This window comes from Anabrus simplex, chromosome 2, assembly GCF_040414725.1.
Source record: "Anabrus simplex isolate iqAnaSimp1 chromosome 2, ASM4041472v1, whole genome shotgun sequence".
NCBI classification, from domain to species: Eukaryota; Metazoa; Arthropoda; class Insecta; order Orthoptera; family Tettigoniidae; genus Anabrus; species Anabrus simplex.
This window is the reverse complement of record NC_090266.1, coordinates 464,894,538-464,912,185: the sequence shown is the minus strand read 5'-3', so window position 1 is coordinate 464,912,185 and position 17,648 is coordinate 464,894,538.

The window sequence follows — 17,648 nt, the reverse complement described above, 5'->3', positions numbered from 1 at the left end:
GCCACATCTAGACGCGCAGCCCCCCATGGGTTGTCAAATAGAAATAAATTCACCAGGTGAGTCGAACATATCCTCCGACACTCCTGGCACTAAAGGTCCTACGATAAATAAATAAATAAACCACCGGACTGAGCCGGGGTCGAACCGACCATCTTAGGCTCTGTAGGCCAGTGCTTCTACAGTCTGAGGCACTCAGCCCTTCAATAACAACAATAATAATAATAATAATAATAATAATAATAATAATAATAATAATAATAGCAACAACAACTACAACGGGTGTGGACTCCAGAGACGCGGAAGCATTACGAGTAGCCTACCTTAATCTTCACCGAGCTCGATAGTTGCAATCGCTTAAGTGCGGCCAGTATCCAGTATTCGGGAGATAGTGGGTTCGAGCCCCACTGTCGGCAGCCCTGAAGATGGTTTTTCGTGGTTTCCCATTTTCACACCAGGCAAATACTGGGGTTTACCTTAACTAAAGCCACGGCCGCTTCCTTCCCAGTCCTAGCCCTTTCCTGTCCCATCGTCGCCATAAAACCTGTCTATGTCGGTGCGTCGTAAAGCCAATAGCCTTAATCTTCACAATTAAGCAACGATATTTCTGTTATATTCAAAGTGCAATAAATGCTCAACCTTCCTTCTGTACTGAATTGTAAATAGGAAAATTCCTCTTTCATTTCGTGTAGAATAACCAAGCTGCATGCAGTAACAAGACCGTCACTGTGCTGCTGTGGACGTGAATTTATATGATACGGTCCAACATTGAATTTTCTTTCAGATACGTATCGCGTGCCATAGTTTATAGAACGTGGAATTCTGTCAGCTGCACGAAATATATAACTTTGTTTCCCGTCAGTGTTTTGATATGGGTAACCTCAACTTTATGCTGGATGTTTATGGACAGCCCTGCTGTCATGGGCTCTGATAGCAGGCTTGCTCGCTGATCTTTTGCCCCGGTCTTCAGATTAGTGTATAAACCAGTCTCTGGAAGAGATAATACTGTATTACAGGAGCCTAAAAATGTGTACTGGTTAGTTATAATGAGCTCTCTTGAATTCCGAGATTCTTTCATTTTTTTGCTATTTTGCTTCACGTCGCACCGACACAGATAGGTCTTATGGCGACGATGGGATAGGAGAAGCCTAGGAATGGGAAGGAAGCGGCTGTGGCCTTGATTAAGGTACAGCCCCAGCATTTGCCTAGCGTGAAATTGGGAAACAACAGAAAACCATCTTCAGGGCTGCCGACAGTGGGATTCGAAGCCACTATCTTCCGGATGCGCTCCTAACCGCACGGCCAACTCGCCCGGTACTCCGACATTCAGAATGGTTTGCTTCATTTTACGATCTCGGAGATAGCAAGTGGTGGATCTATGGGAAAGGGTTGTCACAGTAACATTTTTCTTAACTAAATTAATATTTTTGGGACATAGAAAAAACAAATGTTATAAAACAATGTATTTAAATATAAAAATTGTGTTGTATATTTGGATATTTCCTTAAACTTTCTACAAATATGAATAGCGATAACAAGTGAACTGGATCTCCTTTTGTCCAGAAAAATGTTCTGACTGTCGGTCTTCCGAGACACGCCACCTTGCTCGGTATACTGACAACTGCACTGAGCGAAAATAAAATTCCGCACAGTGACAATACCGCTCTCCGAAGGACGACTTATGTCATAATCTCATCCAAGCCTTTGGAGTGGCAATTCTGCACACTAAGTATTAGTCTGTAAACTCTTTAACATTTCTGGAGTTTGATTCATAGGCGAACTAATTTCCCTCATAGTCGTGGGACTGTCCATATAGTCAGGGGTACACATTATTCCGTGACGGGATGTGACTACTTTGGGTTGTTTATTTTTTTGCCTGTTTTTTTGTTTTGGCTTTGTATTATAAGAATGCGCTTTACACAGAAATCGGCTAAAATGCTTCATTGGTCTTATTTAATTTTTCTCGCATCTTTAAAAAGGCAGTTTAGTTCCACCAGCTTTTCTTTACCTTTATCGCCCGCCTCTCTTCATTCCAGTCATCCGACAAACGATAACTTGTTCCCTCGCTCATCTTCAAAATTTCTTCATCCAGGAAAATGTCCTCCTTATTACTAGATTCGGCTTGGTGACCATGAATCTGGTTCGCTCTCGAAATTTACGATGCGGATGTCCGTAAAATGAGCACATGATTTTCCTTTCTCAAAATGATTTTCATCACTATAAACAACACTTCTGATCATTCATGAGCTGACAGTGGGTAGAACACCGAGCTCGATAGCTGCAGTCGCTTAAGTGCGGCCAGTATCCAGTAATCGGGATATAGTGGGTTCGAGCCCCACTGTCGGCAGCCCTGAAGATGGTTTTCCGTGGTTTCCCATTTTCACACCAGGCAAATGCCGGGGCTGTACCTTAATTAAGGCCACGGCCGCTTCCTTCCACTTCCTAAGCCTTTCCTATACCATTGTCGCTATAAGACATATCTGTGTCGGTGCGACGTAAAGAAAAAAAAATTTGGGTAGAACTCCTGCCACCGAGAGACCTTGGAATGTTGCACTATGAGGCACCGGAGGGAGGTTGCAGCTTGATTACATCTAAGGCTAGGAAGTGAATCACAACACGGCGTGTGTGCGATTGTCACAAACCCTTGATGAGTGCCAAATTGTCAGAAAATTCGGTATGGGCGCAATTTCCGCTGTGCTCAACTGTCACATTACTTTTCTTTTTTACAATTATGCTTTACGTCGCCCCGACACAGGTAGGTTTTATACCGACGATGGGATTTGAAAGGGCATGGAGAGGGAAGGAAGTGACCGTGGCCTTAATTAAGGTACAGCCCCAGCATTTGCCTGGTGTGAAAATGGGAAGCTACGGAAAATAATCTTCAGGGCTGCCGACAGTGGGATTCGAACCTACTATCTCCCGAATACTGGATACTGGCCGTCGCAGCTATCGAGCTCGGTCCTGCCAACTTTGGCTCTGAAGGAGAGCGTTTCTACTGTCTGAGCCACTCATCCCGCACCTTGAAATTACTTGAACTCATGGGTTTCAGAGCTGATTTTTGAATCGGAGTAAAGTAAGATATGAGACATACAGTTCTTTTAGCAATATGTTTCTATCTGACTAGGCGCCTGGCATTTAAGAGGACTTCAAATTGCTATTATTAACTTCTCTAAAATGAAGTGATACGGGCCTCCTGCCCATTATCTTTCACACTTGGGAGGTTTAAGAGCTGACATTACGAGCAGCGAGCGAGCGAGCGAGCGAGCGGGAATGTGAAGTGAGAACGGAGCAGCGGGTAGATGAAAGACGCACAAGACAACAAGCCCGTGTTAAACAGTTCACCATTCGAACTGTAGCTATAGCGTGCAAGTTATACTGAAAACTGGTTGGTGTAGATATTAAAATACATATACAGAATATACATTCTCTTGCTTTTGCTGTTTCTTGTAAGAGGTTTACGGCGTAGTGCTCAAAAATCTTGCGTATTCAGTAAGTTTAAGATCTGTCTGATAATCTATCATATTTTGAAACTGTACTGGTGTGTTTGATCAGTTTTTTCCCGCGGGGGGGAGGGGGGGATGTCAGGTTATATCCGTGGTTAATGACATCTGACGCCATGAAGGTACGGACCTGTGACGTCATAAACTACTACTGAAACTAACATGACGTCATGAAACATAACTATTCTACCGTAACCTAACCGTCCTAACATAACTCACAGCCCATCGGCCTAGTCAGTGGTCACTAGGGCCCGGATGTTTATGCAGTAATAGGTTGGAATGCAAACTTACTGAAGCGAGTAATAAGTAGAGTCTACCTGCGCGTCGGTAATGCTATGAGGTTTGCATAAGCATTAGGGATTCGGCCCGTTAGAACCCCTAGAATTTATGTTACTCCCACTACATTACGTTAGAGCGGGCTAGTAGATATTTCCTACTAACAAAATTATTTAGTAACCAAATTACTTAGTAGGAAATGTCGACTAGCGCGCTCTAACGTATTGTAGTGGGAGCAACATAAATTATAGGGGATCTAATGGGCCGAACCCCTAATGTTTATGCAAACCTCATAGCATTACCGTCGTGGGGGTACACTCTACTTATTACTCGCTTCAGTAAGTTTGCATTCTAATCTATTACTGCATAAACATCCGGGCCCTACTGATCACTAAAGTTCGGATGTTAAGGAAAAGTTACATTTCATTCCTGATTTCATTTTACCCGAAACCTGAAAAATAACTCCGAAGGATGGGATCTTGACCCTGTTCAAAGCAATTTTATTTTGCATATAAATGCATATTCCGGCCATTATTATTGCTTTGGTCACATTTTGCTGATTTTAGTGATATAAGGTCATATTTAGTTATATTTTGAGCATTTTTGTTTAAATTGAGGCGTCGTTTTTTACAAGGTACATGTTATCTGCGTCAAACACCGGATTTGAAAATGCTGTAGTAGATGTATTTTTTTTTTCTTTTCTCGAAAGAAATAGGTAGAGGTTTAGAAGTATGATTTCGAGAAGGAGATGCTGTGTGAACGTACGCTGACAGATACCAAAAATCATGCTAATACGTCTTTTTGTTAGGAAAACACAATGAGAACTGCGCCTCAGGGCTATGATAATGAATGTATAATGTTTTAATTTACCTATTGTAGCTCTGTCAGTTTGCATGATGAAATGTGTGTGCTGTATTATCGCTTATCTTTTTGACGCGTTTAATTCTTTTTCTTTTTCCTCTTCTTCTTCTTTTCATACCGCTTTTCCCGCACCTGTGGGGTCGCGGGTGCGATCTGCTTCGCACATATGGATTTGGCTCTGTTTTACGACCGGATGCGCTTCCTGCCGCCAACCCTATAAGGACGGATGTAGCCTAATCACTATTGTGTGTTTCTGTGGTGTTTGGTAGTGTAGTGTGTTGTGTTGTGTGAATATGAAGAGGAGTGTGTTGGGACGGTCACAAACACCCAGTCCCCGAGCCAGGAGAATTAATCATAAGCGATTAAAATCGCCGACCCGGCCGGAAATTGAACCCGGGACCCTCTGAACCGAAGGCCAGTACTGTACGCTGTCCATCTAGCCAACGACTTTTTGACGCGTCTAATATTAGTAGGTAGTTGCTACCTATGCTTAAGTCATATTTTACATTTCTTAGGTCATAATAATTTCGTGTGGCTATTTCTAGCCGAGTGCAGCCCTTGTAAGGCAGACCCTCCGAAGAGGGTGGGCGGCATCTGCCATATGTAGGTAACTGCGTGTTATTGTGGTGAAGGATTAGTGTTATGTGTGGTGTGTGAGTTGCAGGGATGTTGGGGACAGCACAAACACCCAGCCCTCGGGCCATTGGAATTAACCAATGAAGGTTAAAATCCCCGACCCGGCCGGGATTCAAACCCGGCGACCTCTAAACCGAAGGCCAGTACGCTGACAATTCAGCCAACGAGTCGGACTCTTAGGTCATAATTAGGTACTTTTAGGGCATATTTGCTTGCTTATTTTGTACTTCTTTAGGTCATAATCTTCCGAACACTAGTGATCACTTATGCTTTAATTTTTTGCGGGGAGGGAGAGGCTAACCACCCTTCCCCTGGACCAGTGTGGTCCACCGAAAAAAAAAAAGAATTGGTAGCCCTCTCAGCAGTTTCTTGTGCCCCCTCAAGCTTGATGCTCGAGAGCAGAGACAAACTGGACAGACCAGCGGTTTGCTGGCTGTTCGTCCAAAGACGAACTGGCAGAATATCTTGAATCTCACGCTCTTCTATTGGCAACGCGTGGTAGCGAGTGGCGGAAATGGGAAAGTGGAGGAAAAATAGAGTGCATTACTACGCAAGATGGTGGTATAGGAAGGAGGTAGGTGTTATGCAACGAGCTAGAAAGAGGACTATGGATTGGTTATTCGACCGCCATATTTGAATCTTCTTGAACGTCGCGTCCGCCATACTATTAGCTATCAAATTAAGTGAGCGTGGCAATCGACCTACAACTCGTTGGTGACTGAGAACACAAAGTGAACGAAAAATAATGGTCACATTTTCTTCATTACGAAAGTACTCAAAGGAGCATGATGTATTCGAGAAGTGCATACATAATTACGTATTAAACAAAGAAGAGAAATCAACGATTTTTCAGCACGGTTCCATAATTACAAAACGAATCAAATTAGGCCTTCGCTGTCATTCAGCATTCCAACACATGGAGAATGAAAATAATAGAACAGAAATCACTGAAATTACGAAATACATACACTCTAAATGTACATTAGCTGTAATAAACCTATTACCGGTATTAAATGTACATTAAGCCAGTCCAACGAGTTAGAAAGAGGACTCCTCTTTATAACTTGTTGTGCCTGTCAATAACCGACGCGTAAATGTATTTTAATTTTTACAAAATATAGAAATATTTGTATTTATACCTGGGCAATGTACTTTCTTTCTTCTTCGCAAATAAAACTGCCGTTTCATATTAATTTTAAAAGTTCTCCATAAGAATGGTTTTATATTTAAATCTCTTAAACGGACATAGGCCTATCTTTTAAAACATTATAAATTGCCTGGTCATAATTTAGGTGGTTTATTACAAAGACACCCTTCTGTCGCTCATACAGTCAAAGCTGTGAAGTGTGCCGCACATTAGGACTCGGGGAAAGGGAAATGTTCACGAAAGTTCCAAGTTCTTTGAAAAGATTTAACAAATGACTAGGTATACTATTGATAGGGTATCTGCCACCTGGGCGACCTAACGCCTTCACTCCAGTGCATCTCTGAAGATCCTGATGGAATAAGATGGCAGTAGCATGGGCATATGACATGCTGAAAGCAACAAATACTGATCCTTCTAGCGAGTTCCTTCACTTTGTCGACCAGCAAGCGTTTATTTCTCCCTGAAACTGTTAACATTTTTGGAGAAATCACCCTCACTCACTCCAACACTAGCGTCACACACTTTCATATCCGTGTCTCAATTTGAATATGGTCATCAGCAGAAATGGGTACTTTGCCGTGCTTACCCGAGTCCTACACATGCTGTCTATATACCACCAACCTTACAAGTGATGATGTTGAACTGATGGACAAGACAAATGCCTATCGGACAAATATCAAACCTGATCTGGGGTTAGAGTCTCAGTGTATATCAGATATTGGCCTATAGTACATACTGTAAATACGTCCAAGGTACCTTGACATATACCATGTTAAATCAATGTAAAACCATTTTGAGCCATGTACAAAAATTCCTTCATCTACAGTTCTTTTCAGTAAATTTATTTCAATGCGATACAGATCATGATGAACCATTCCAACTACTGGTGTGCTAGCTGTGGAGACCTGAATTTCAATCAATCATCATTAATTTGCATTTAGGTCAGTTTCTATGTGGAGTGAGGGCATATGATTCTGCTGGTGGTGATTCATCTGTTGGACGGGGACGTCAGGCTTGCACAGACCCCTTGATAGTAGTAAGGTAAGTGCCGACACCGGGTTTCATCCTCTTCCTACGTTCATCATATGCAGATGCACAGGTCGCCTATGAGCATAAGCTAGAAAGTCCTGCCTGCTTCTGGCCTCTCCACAGACCACATAACATCATGAAATTGTTTCCAATCTCATCCCCAGTGGAAGCATGGTGCCTTTATACTAATCTACTAATAAATTATGACTGTTTCCTTCCTACTACTTACCCTAGTTAATTGCAAATACCAAACCACTTAAGCAGAAGTCATCAGACTGATGGCCATAATTGTAACATAATAGTCATCATTTCACATTTTACAGCTGTGTACCGGTACTGTTTATTGTAGGGACTAGCGACATGCTGCTCATTTTGAGCAGTGCCTGTTGGCTCAGTTATGACATAACAGTTTTTCACTCACCTTCCCATTTGCCATTCAAATCTTGAGCCAGGGACATGCAAGATTTTCAATGTAACTGTAACTTGATAATCTTAAAATCAGGTGATTTAAAATCTTGTGATATTTTTACATTTTCTGTGTTGATCAATGTGCTTTCTTAATGTAATGTATTAAGGAGAAAGTGAGCCAATCAGCTTGTGTTCTTACAGCTGACACATCTATCTGCATTCATGTATAAATATTATTAATAAAGTGATGCAGTTTTATTTGGTACACCTATCTAGTACTTCAACAAGATACTGCTAGTTTTACATACAGAATGTCATAGAGACAGTCAATGTCCAAGCAAGAAGTACTTTTCAGAAAGAGGAAGATATTTGCTTGCTTCATATACAGATATTCATATTGCAAAATTGTTCCAAGGCAGGTGTTAGTTGGATCGTGAAATTTATTCAAAATAAAATGTGAATTACAACAGTGGTAAAATGGCTGGAACCTATTGAACAAAGGTTTATCAACTTTAATTCTGATTCTGACTCTGTGAAACTTCTGACAACCTACCCACAAGCACAGGCTCATCAGTATTTTAAAGGCCTTAAACAAATGGGCGTGGTGATGAATCAAGGACACAAGGTGCATGAAAAATGAAGAGTACCGAGCTCAACAGCTGCAGTCGCTTAAGTGCGGCCAGTATCAAGTAATCGGGAGATAGATCAAGCCCCACTGTCGGCAGCCCTGAAGATGGTTTTCCGTGGTTTCCCATTTTCACACCAGGCAAATTCCGGTGCTGTACCTTAATTAAGGCCACGGCCGCTTCCTTCCATTTCCTAGACCTTTCCTATCCCATCGCCGCCATAAGACATATCTGTGTCGGTGCGACGTTAAGCAAAATAGCAAAAGAATGAACAGTACACAATATTCTTCATTAGGAAATCACTAAAGTCTCTAATAAATTTTTAGAAATGCAGTAAAAATATAAAATTGCTTATTACATAAAGAAAAAATCATAATATACTCATCAAAAATGTTAAGGATATTTGCAGTTTACCTACCAAAATAACATTTATGCTGTATTTATGGTTAAACTATGAAATACGTTTTGAAGAACATTCAGCAAAAATTGTGACTGGCAATGGATTTAAATATTTATAAAGTAAGTACATTATCCAGCTCCATGACTAAATAGTTAGCATGGTCCAAAGTGTCCCGAGTTTGATTCCCAGATGGGCCGGGGTGTTAACCTTCAATAGTTATTTCCCACGCTTCGGGGGATGGGCATGTTTGTGCCGTCTTCAGCATTAGAATTCATCATAGGTAAGGCCCCATTCTCTCAGACACGCGAATCAACACGCGAATCACCTATCAGGCATCAAGTCAAAAGACCTGCATCAGGCCTCTTCGGAGGCCACGAACAAAATTGTTTAACGTACATTGTTTAAATCATGGCAGGCCTGTCTACTTTGCAACTAGGGTCATTTGACCCAGAATTGGTAAACAAATCCAGTACACTAGAACTGAATTGGCGTACAAGCAACCTTGTCAGTGTGACTCGCTTCTATGAACTGAAATACCTCGTCCTACACTGTCAACGGCAGATCGCATCAACACACTAGGTAAGCTGACGATAATATTGTTGACGTAAATCAAAGTATTGGTTCCAAGTTGTGGAAAAAGTTCCAAGACCCCCATTGTAACAGATAGGCATTGCGCAGACCATTCACGCAAAAACACCACCACCTCAAGAGCAACATACTACATGCATTTTAGCACGAAAACACCCTATAGACGCAGCTGCTACTCTGGGCCACGAGCTTTGAGACAACAAAAAAAGTTATTGTAAGTACCCAAACTGTGCAAAAGGGAAATGCATGGTTGGGAACTAATCAAGATAACCCCGTCAGGACTCCTCCACACAGTGGATTGCATTCGATGGGCTAGAGCACATCAGACTTGGGCACCAGATCAATGATCCAGAACGTTGATGATACCTCACCGCGTGTATGGAGGGCAAGGGAGGGACGTTACCATGAATCGTTCTCGGTAGAATGTCACCAACATCTTGGAGGTTCGGCGCTATCCTGAATAGGCATTGTTTCACCACTGGTTCACATTCAACGCGACGGCTGGTGTGTACGAACGCAACACTCTCCGACCCATAGCAAGTCATTCTGCAGAGATTGCAGGAGATGAAGACGATAATGCTTATCCACATTGTGCAGCAGCTGTGAACATAGCTGGAAGGTTATGTGATCGGCAGAATGAACTAGCCAGCAACTTCCCTGGACATGAACTGCGTACATCATGCGCGATCCTTCTTAAAGTAGCAATTTGAAACCATCAAATCCACAACTAACGATTGAGGTCCTAAAAGATGCTGCCATCAAGAGGTGGGACTATTTGCCTCAAAAAATGTTCAATAATTTGGTACTGAACATGTCCCGCTGTATTCAAGAGTGCCTCAGCTTTCGTAGAGGACAAACACGCTATTGACTTGTGAATGCATTCAAAACTGCCTTTAATTTGTTGGGTATTTAGGCGATGTAGTAGGGATGTAAAGAAGGGGGCATATAAGTCTCTGGTAAGACCCCAACTGGGTATGGTTCCAGTGTATGGGACCTTCACCAGGATTACTTGATTCAAGAACTGGGAAAATCCAAAAGAAAAGCAGCTCGATTTGTTCTGGGTGATTTCCGACAAAAGTGTAGCGTTAAAAAAATGTTGCAAAGTTTGGGCTGGGAAGACTTGGGAGAAAGGAAACGAGCAGCTCGACCAAGTGGCATGTTCAGAGTTGTCAGTGGAGAGATGGCGTGGAATGAAATCAGCAGACGAATAAGTTTGAGTGGTGTCTTTAAAAGTAGGAAAGATCACAATATGAAGATAAAGGTGGAATTCAAGAGGACAGGTTGGGGCAAATATTCGTTTATAGCAACGGGGATAGGGATTGGAATAACTTAACAAGGTAGATGTTCAATAAATTTCCAATTTCTTTGTAATCATTTAAGAAAAGGCTAGGAAAACAACAGATAGGGAATGTGCCACCTGGGCGACTGCCCTAAATGTAGATCAGTAGTGATTGATTGATTGCATCCTCGCCAAGCATGCCTTCACACCACTCGCAGTACTCCATTCTTCGATCCTGGTCGTCCTAGTTCATAGCGTGCAACGTTCTTGTAATGTACACTTTCCACTTCGTAGCCTTCAAAATTCGTCGTACGGTTAATCGGCTTACCCCGCTTTCACGTGCACCCTGCTTCACAGATTTTTGAGGTGACCTGGTAAAATGTTGCAACACAGCGCTGGAAGCTGGATTTGTTGACGTTTTCAGTCACGCAGACCTGAACGGTACCGTCGGCTTCATTTTTATCCCGAATACGATAAATTGCTGTACGTGTTGGTGGCTGAGTTCCGTACGCATTACGCCATTGCCGCTGTACCTCCATCATGTTTTCGTACTTCCAGTACCACTTCAATACGGCCTTGCATTGTTCAAACTACAATCTTACTTCATTCATTGCTTCACTGTCATTTGCTGGAAAACGCGTGCCAAGATTGTTGCGCTATTCGCGTGATCATCATCTGTTGAGAACACAATGGACTACGCTACCGTGCAAGAATCGCAATATGTCGTTTTCTTCCAAAGATATTAACTGTCAAAGAGTGTCTACATTTTTTGGATCCCTCTGTTGAACCTGTGACTGGTAACAGCTTATTTCATGAAGAATTAATAAACTTTGCCTGTATTTTGACAAAGGCTGGAGAAGCCTAGAATATATTACAGAAAAAGAAAATCTATCTCATTTCACACGGTACAGGCCAAACTACTTCCCTTTAAATAATATTAATTTTGTCAACATCTGTCTTGCTTGTTTTCCTCCTTCCTTCTCAGATCTGCTTCTACAAACATGATGCAGTCTACAGGTAAAATACAGATGAAAAATTAATTCAATGAGCGAGGCATAATGAGATTCCTCACCTGGTTCCATGGCAGTGAAAAAATGATCAAATTCGAAAAATAAACAATTCGGTAACAAACTTAACAACTCAGTCTGAAGTTTTAACATTGCTTTTCTTTCATGCTTTCCCAGTAGTTCATGATTATTTGTAAAAACTTTTTCAACAGTTATACACAGTTTTACTACATCTTGAGATGGATTCACAAGAGAACCATTCACATTCTTTTCTACTGCTAATCTACTTCCGTATGTACTGCTATTAGCCAATAGAACCTGCAAACATTGTAAGCATTTCAACTTCTTAGACCCTGACGATCTACACTCCCTGCAGTATACTCAACTACATTATCAACATATATACTAACTGAATCATAGTTATGAGTAAAATAGTCATCATCCAGTTCCAGTATATTTAACATAAATCTCCTGTCGAGTGTATTCTGAAGAGAACTGATACCACTGGTAGGGATAAGGACATCACAGTCAGAAAGTTCACAATTTGCACTTTCAGATGGCTGCACACGTGCAATCAAACATCTCCTGTACGCCGACCTAAACTGTAAGGCATTTGGATTATTCCTGTTCCCACCTATAGAGCGCAAAGAAGAAAAAAATCATTCCAAATGATATTGGCTCAGCCTACGCGTCGGAAATTATTTCATAATAGGGTCATCATTCCAAATATATGCCTCAGCCAACTTCTTAACAGGCACAAGATCACAATGAGCCCATGAATCGGCATTTTCCTATTTGAGTTATAAACAAGTGTTCCATCTGAAAGTTTCAGGTTTTGTAGATAATTGATACAGTCCTTAATGTGATTGCAGGCAGTTACTCTGTTCTTTCTGTAAATAGGAGATTTTGTGCCTTTACCCACTGGGTGACAGGAATTCAAGATATCAAATATTAAATCAACATTCTTAACAAATTTAACAGTGGGTTCACTTCCTGCAAATTTCTGAATCCCTAATGCATTACAGAAAGACATAGCACAACCCATTGACCTGCTAAATGTCTGAGCAGCAAGGGCAACTTTCATTTTTTGGGTTTCATAGTAGATATGTCGTCGTATCAGTTTGTTTGCAGCATGTAAACCCTCTTATTCCAGGAGAGTAACTAGACTACAAAAAATTCCCATTTAATCTTATTATTGTCACCTCCTTGAATAGTGCTGTCAACAAGAATTTCCATTTCTACCAGCAAGTTCCGCATTAATTTCAACATATATTCAACACCAAAAACAAACAACATTTTTCTCTGCTGAAAAGATGGGTGATGGAACCTGCACTGTACATTGTCACCAGAAAAAGTCACACCTAATTTCTGCATAAAAGATTTATTTGTAGGTGTTCCATCACAGAGTTCACTTACTATACTGACTCCTGTTTCATGCAGTTTGGTAAGATAATGCTCTATTAAATTAGCTTTCTTAGCAGCTGATGTGCCATCTACAAGGCAATAACCAGCACGTATCTTCCAGTTACGATTTAAAGCCGTAACTATAAAAACAAGAGCTTCCCTGGGCAAGGGACAATCATCATTTGCAATAAAACTCTGGCCTAAATTTTGATAACCACAAATTTGATTACTGTCCCACACAAGATCTTTCTTTATTGCCATTTCATCAAACATTTAAGATGCAAGGATAGGCTCGGTGCTTACCTCTACCTCCTGTGTAATTTTCACGAAACTTTCCTCTGTGAAGCCTGGATTACCATCCACAACTGATGCCCAACGACGGAGAGTCCTTCGATAAGGAAGTTCAACATGTTTCCTGAGATACTGATAGGCTCGTGAAGAATACAAATGTAGCGTCAAAGCAAATATTCTTATTTCCTCAGTATAATTCTGACCACAACCTTTGATCTGAAGTTCTACAAGTTCCTTCAGTACCTTGTAAAATACTTGTCTCAAATTTCAGAGCCAGATTCACACAGTCTTTTATTAAGTCCTAAAATTAGCTGCTGCTAGTTAATTATTTTACTCCTCTTCCTATTAATATTCTGTTGAAGACATTTCACTTTTTTCTTTTTTCATGGTGTAGGTTACTATAGTCACGTCTTAGTTCGTGAACCACGGGCAACGGCTGAGTGGCCTAGTAAGTTGTCCTGAGAGTCGGGATAGCAGTTGCTTTGGAATGGGAGTGGGCATCTCGGACATATTCAGAGTCATGGCCCTCCTTGTGCTCAGGCGCCTAGGACTATACGATCCACCGGTGGTCCATAACCCGTTAGAGGAGAGATCGTCACTTGGACTATGTGTAAGTAGAGTAGCATCCTGCTTCATGAATTTACCGAGCTCAGAACATTTTAAGCAAGCCTCGGACCTATGGGAGTAATGGAGTCCCACTCCCATTTGACGGGCGAGGGACTCCTTGGAGACAACTTGGCGAACGTAATGGAATTCGATGGGGAGCTATCAATATTAATGGGGCTTATGGAAGAAAGAAAGTAGAACTGGCTGAGTCTGCTGAGAGGATGCATCTGGATGTGCTAGGAGTAAGTGATATTCGGGTAAGGGGAGATAACGAGGAAGAGATAGGAGATTATAAAGTGTACTTGACGGGTGTTAGAAAGGGAAGGACAGAGTATGGGGTAGGGCTGTTTATCAGGAATACGGTTGCACGCAATATCGTTTCTGTTAGGCACGTAAATGAGCGAATGATGTGGATAGATTTGGCTGTTGGAGGAATTAGGACGAGAATTGTCTCAGTGTATTCACCATGTGAGGGTACAGATGAGGATGAAGATGACAAGGTTTAAGAAGCATTGAGTGACATCGTGGTCAGGGTCAACAGCAAGGATAGAATAGTGCTAATGGGCGATTTCAATGCGAGATTTGGAAATAGAATTGAAGGATATGAAAGGCTGATTGGTAAATGTGGGGACGATATGGAAGCTAATGGGAATGGGAAGCGTTTGCTGGACTTCTGTGCTAGTATGGGTTTAGCAGTTACGAATACATTCTTTAAGCATAAGGCTGTCCACCGCTACACATGGGAGGCTAAGGGTACCAGATCCATAATAGACTATATCTTAACCGACTTCGAATTCAGGAAATCTGTTAGGAATGTACGACTTTTCCGGGGATTTTTCGATGGTACAGACCACTATCTGATCTGTAGTGAACTAAGTATCTCTAGGCCTAGGGCAGAGAAAGTAAAATCTGTCTGCAAACGAATAAGGGTAGAAAATCTCCAGGACGAGGAAATTAGACAGTAGTGCATGGATATGATTAGTGAGAAGTTTAGAACAGTAGACCGTAAGCAGGTTCAGGATATAGAAAGAGAATTGGTGGCATACAGGGATGCTGTAGTAGAAACAGCAATGGAATACCTACGAACAACTGTGTGTAAAGATGGGAAATGGCGAACATCTTGGTGGAATGATGGAGTGAAAGCAGCCTGTAAACATAAAAAGAAGGCTTATCGGAAATGGCGCCAAAGAGGGCCGAGGCAGGCAGGATTTGTACGTAGATGAAAGAAACCGAGCGAAACAAATAGTTGTTGAATCCAAAAATAAGTCGTGGGAAGATTTTGGTAATAACCTGGAAAGGCTGGGTCAGGCAGCAGGGAAACCTTTCTGGACATTAATAAAGAATCTTAGGAAGGGAGCGAAAAAGGAAATGAACAGTGTTTTGAGTAATTCAGGTGAACTCATAATACGAGTAGATCCCAGAGAATCACTGGAGAGGTGGAAGGAATATTTTGAACATCTTCTCAACGTAAAAGGAAATCTTCCTGGTGGTGTTACGAACAGCCAAGCTCATGGGGAGGAGGAAAATAATGTTGGTGAAATTACGCTTGAGGAAGTAGAAAGGATGGTAAATAAATTCCATTGCCATAAAGCAACAGGAATAGATTAAATTAGACATGAAATGTTGAAGTATAGTGGGAATGCAGGGGTGAAATATCTACATAGAGTAGTAAGATTATCATGGAGTGTTGGTAAGGTACCTTCAGAGTGGACAAAAGCAGTAATTGCACCTATCTTTAAGCAAGGGATCAGGAAGGATTGCAGCAACTATCGAGGTATCTCATTGATTAGTATACCAGGCAAAGTATTCACTGGCATCTTGGAAGGAGGGTGCGATCAGTGGTTGAGAGGAAGTTGGATGAATATCAGTGTGGTTTCAGAGCACAGAGAGTCTGTCAAGATCAGATTTTCAGTATGCGCCAGGTAATTGAAAAATGCTACGAGAGTAATAGGCAGTTGTGTTTATGTTTCATAGATCCAGACTAAGCATATGACAGGGTACCGAGAGAAAAGATGTTCGTCATACTAGAAGACTATGGAATTGGAGGTAGATTATTAAAATCAATCAAAGGCATATGTGCTGACAATTGGGCTTCAGTGAGAATTGATGGTAGAATGAGTTCTTGGGTCAGGTACTTACAGGGGTTAGAGAAGGCTGTAACCTTCCACCATTGTTTTTAGTAGTTTACATGGATCATCTGCTGAAAGTTTAACACGGCAGGGAGGGATTCATTTAGGTGGAAATTTAGTTAGCAGGCTGGCATATGCTGACGACTTGATCTTAATGGCAAATAGTGCTGAAAGCCTGCATTCTAATATCTTGGAACTTGAAAATAGGTGGAATGAGTATGCTATGAAAATTAGCCTTTCGAAGACTGAATTGATGTCAGTAGGTAAGAGAATTCAACAAAATTGAATGTCAGATTGGTGATACAAAGCTAGAACAGGTCGATAAGTTCAAGTATTTAGGATGTGTGTTCTCACAGGATGGTAATATAGTAAGTGACATTGAATCAAGGTGTAGTAAAGCTAATGCAGTGAGCTCGCAGTTGCAATCAACAGTATTCTGTAAGAAGGAAGTGAGCTCCCAGACGAAACTATCGTTACATCGGTCTGTTTTCAGACCAACTTTGCTTAACGGGAGCGAAAGCTGGGTGAACTCAGGATATCTTATTCATCAGTTAGAAGTAGCAGACATGAAAGTAGCGAGAATGATTGCTGGTACAAACAGGTGGGAACAATGGCAGGAGGGTATTCGGAATGAGGAGATGAAGGCTAATTTAGGAATGAACTCGATGGATGAAGCTGTACGTATAAACCGTCTTCGGTGGTGGGGTCATGTGAGACGAATGAAGGTGGGTCGGTTACCCAGAGGAATAATGGACTCTGTTATGGAGGATAAGAGAAGTGGAGGCAGACCAAGACGACGATGGTTAGACTCAGTTTCTAACGATTTAAAGATAAGAGGTATAGAACTAAATGGGGCCACAGCACTAGTTGCAAATAGAGTATTGTTGCGATGTTTTAGTAAATTCACAGAGTCTTGCAGACTGAACGCTGAAAGGCATAACACTCTATAATGTATGTATGTATGTATGTATGTATGTATTTTCTTCCATTGCATTGTCATACATTCTTTTCATCTTGCGTGGACTAGGAATACAGTATGCGTGATCATTTCTTGTGATCTTCAGTTCAGTACTTCCTAAAAGGAGGATAAAAGTTAAAGTGAAACAAAAACGAATACACATAATCCACTGTTACCGGTAGCATTCCTGTTGACAAATAAGGACTATATATTTCTACAATGAAAGCATTGCCAGTTTACTGGATGTAGCGGCTTTCCGAGAGACTACATCTCTGATGCTAAATGAAAGCTATACAGTGTTCAGAGACTTTAGAAAAGCATTTGATAGTATTAACAGACAACAATACGTTAAAACCATGATGATAGGAAAGGACCACATAACGATAATTAGTAAAATAGTTACCGTATTTACTCATGTATTAGACGCCCTCGCGTATTACACCCCCTAAGCTTTTCGAGACGAAGAAAATGAAAAAAATATTGCATACAAGACCTCCAACGTAATT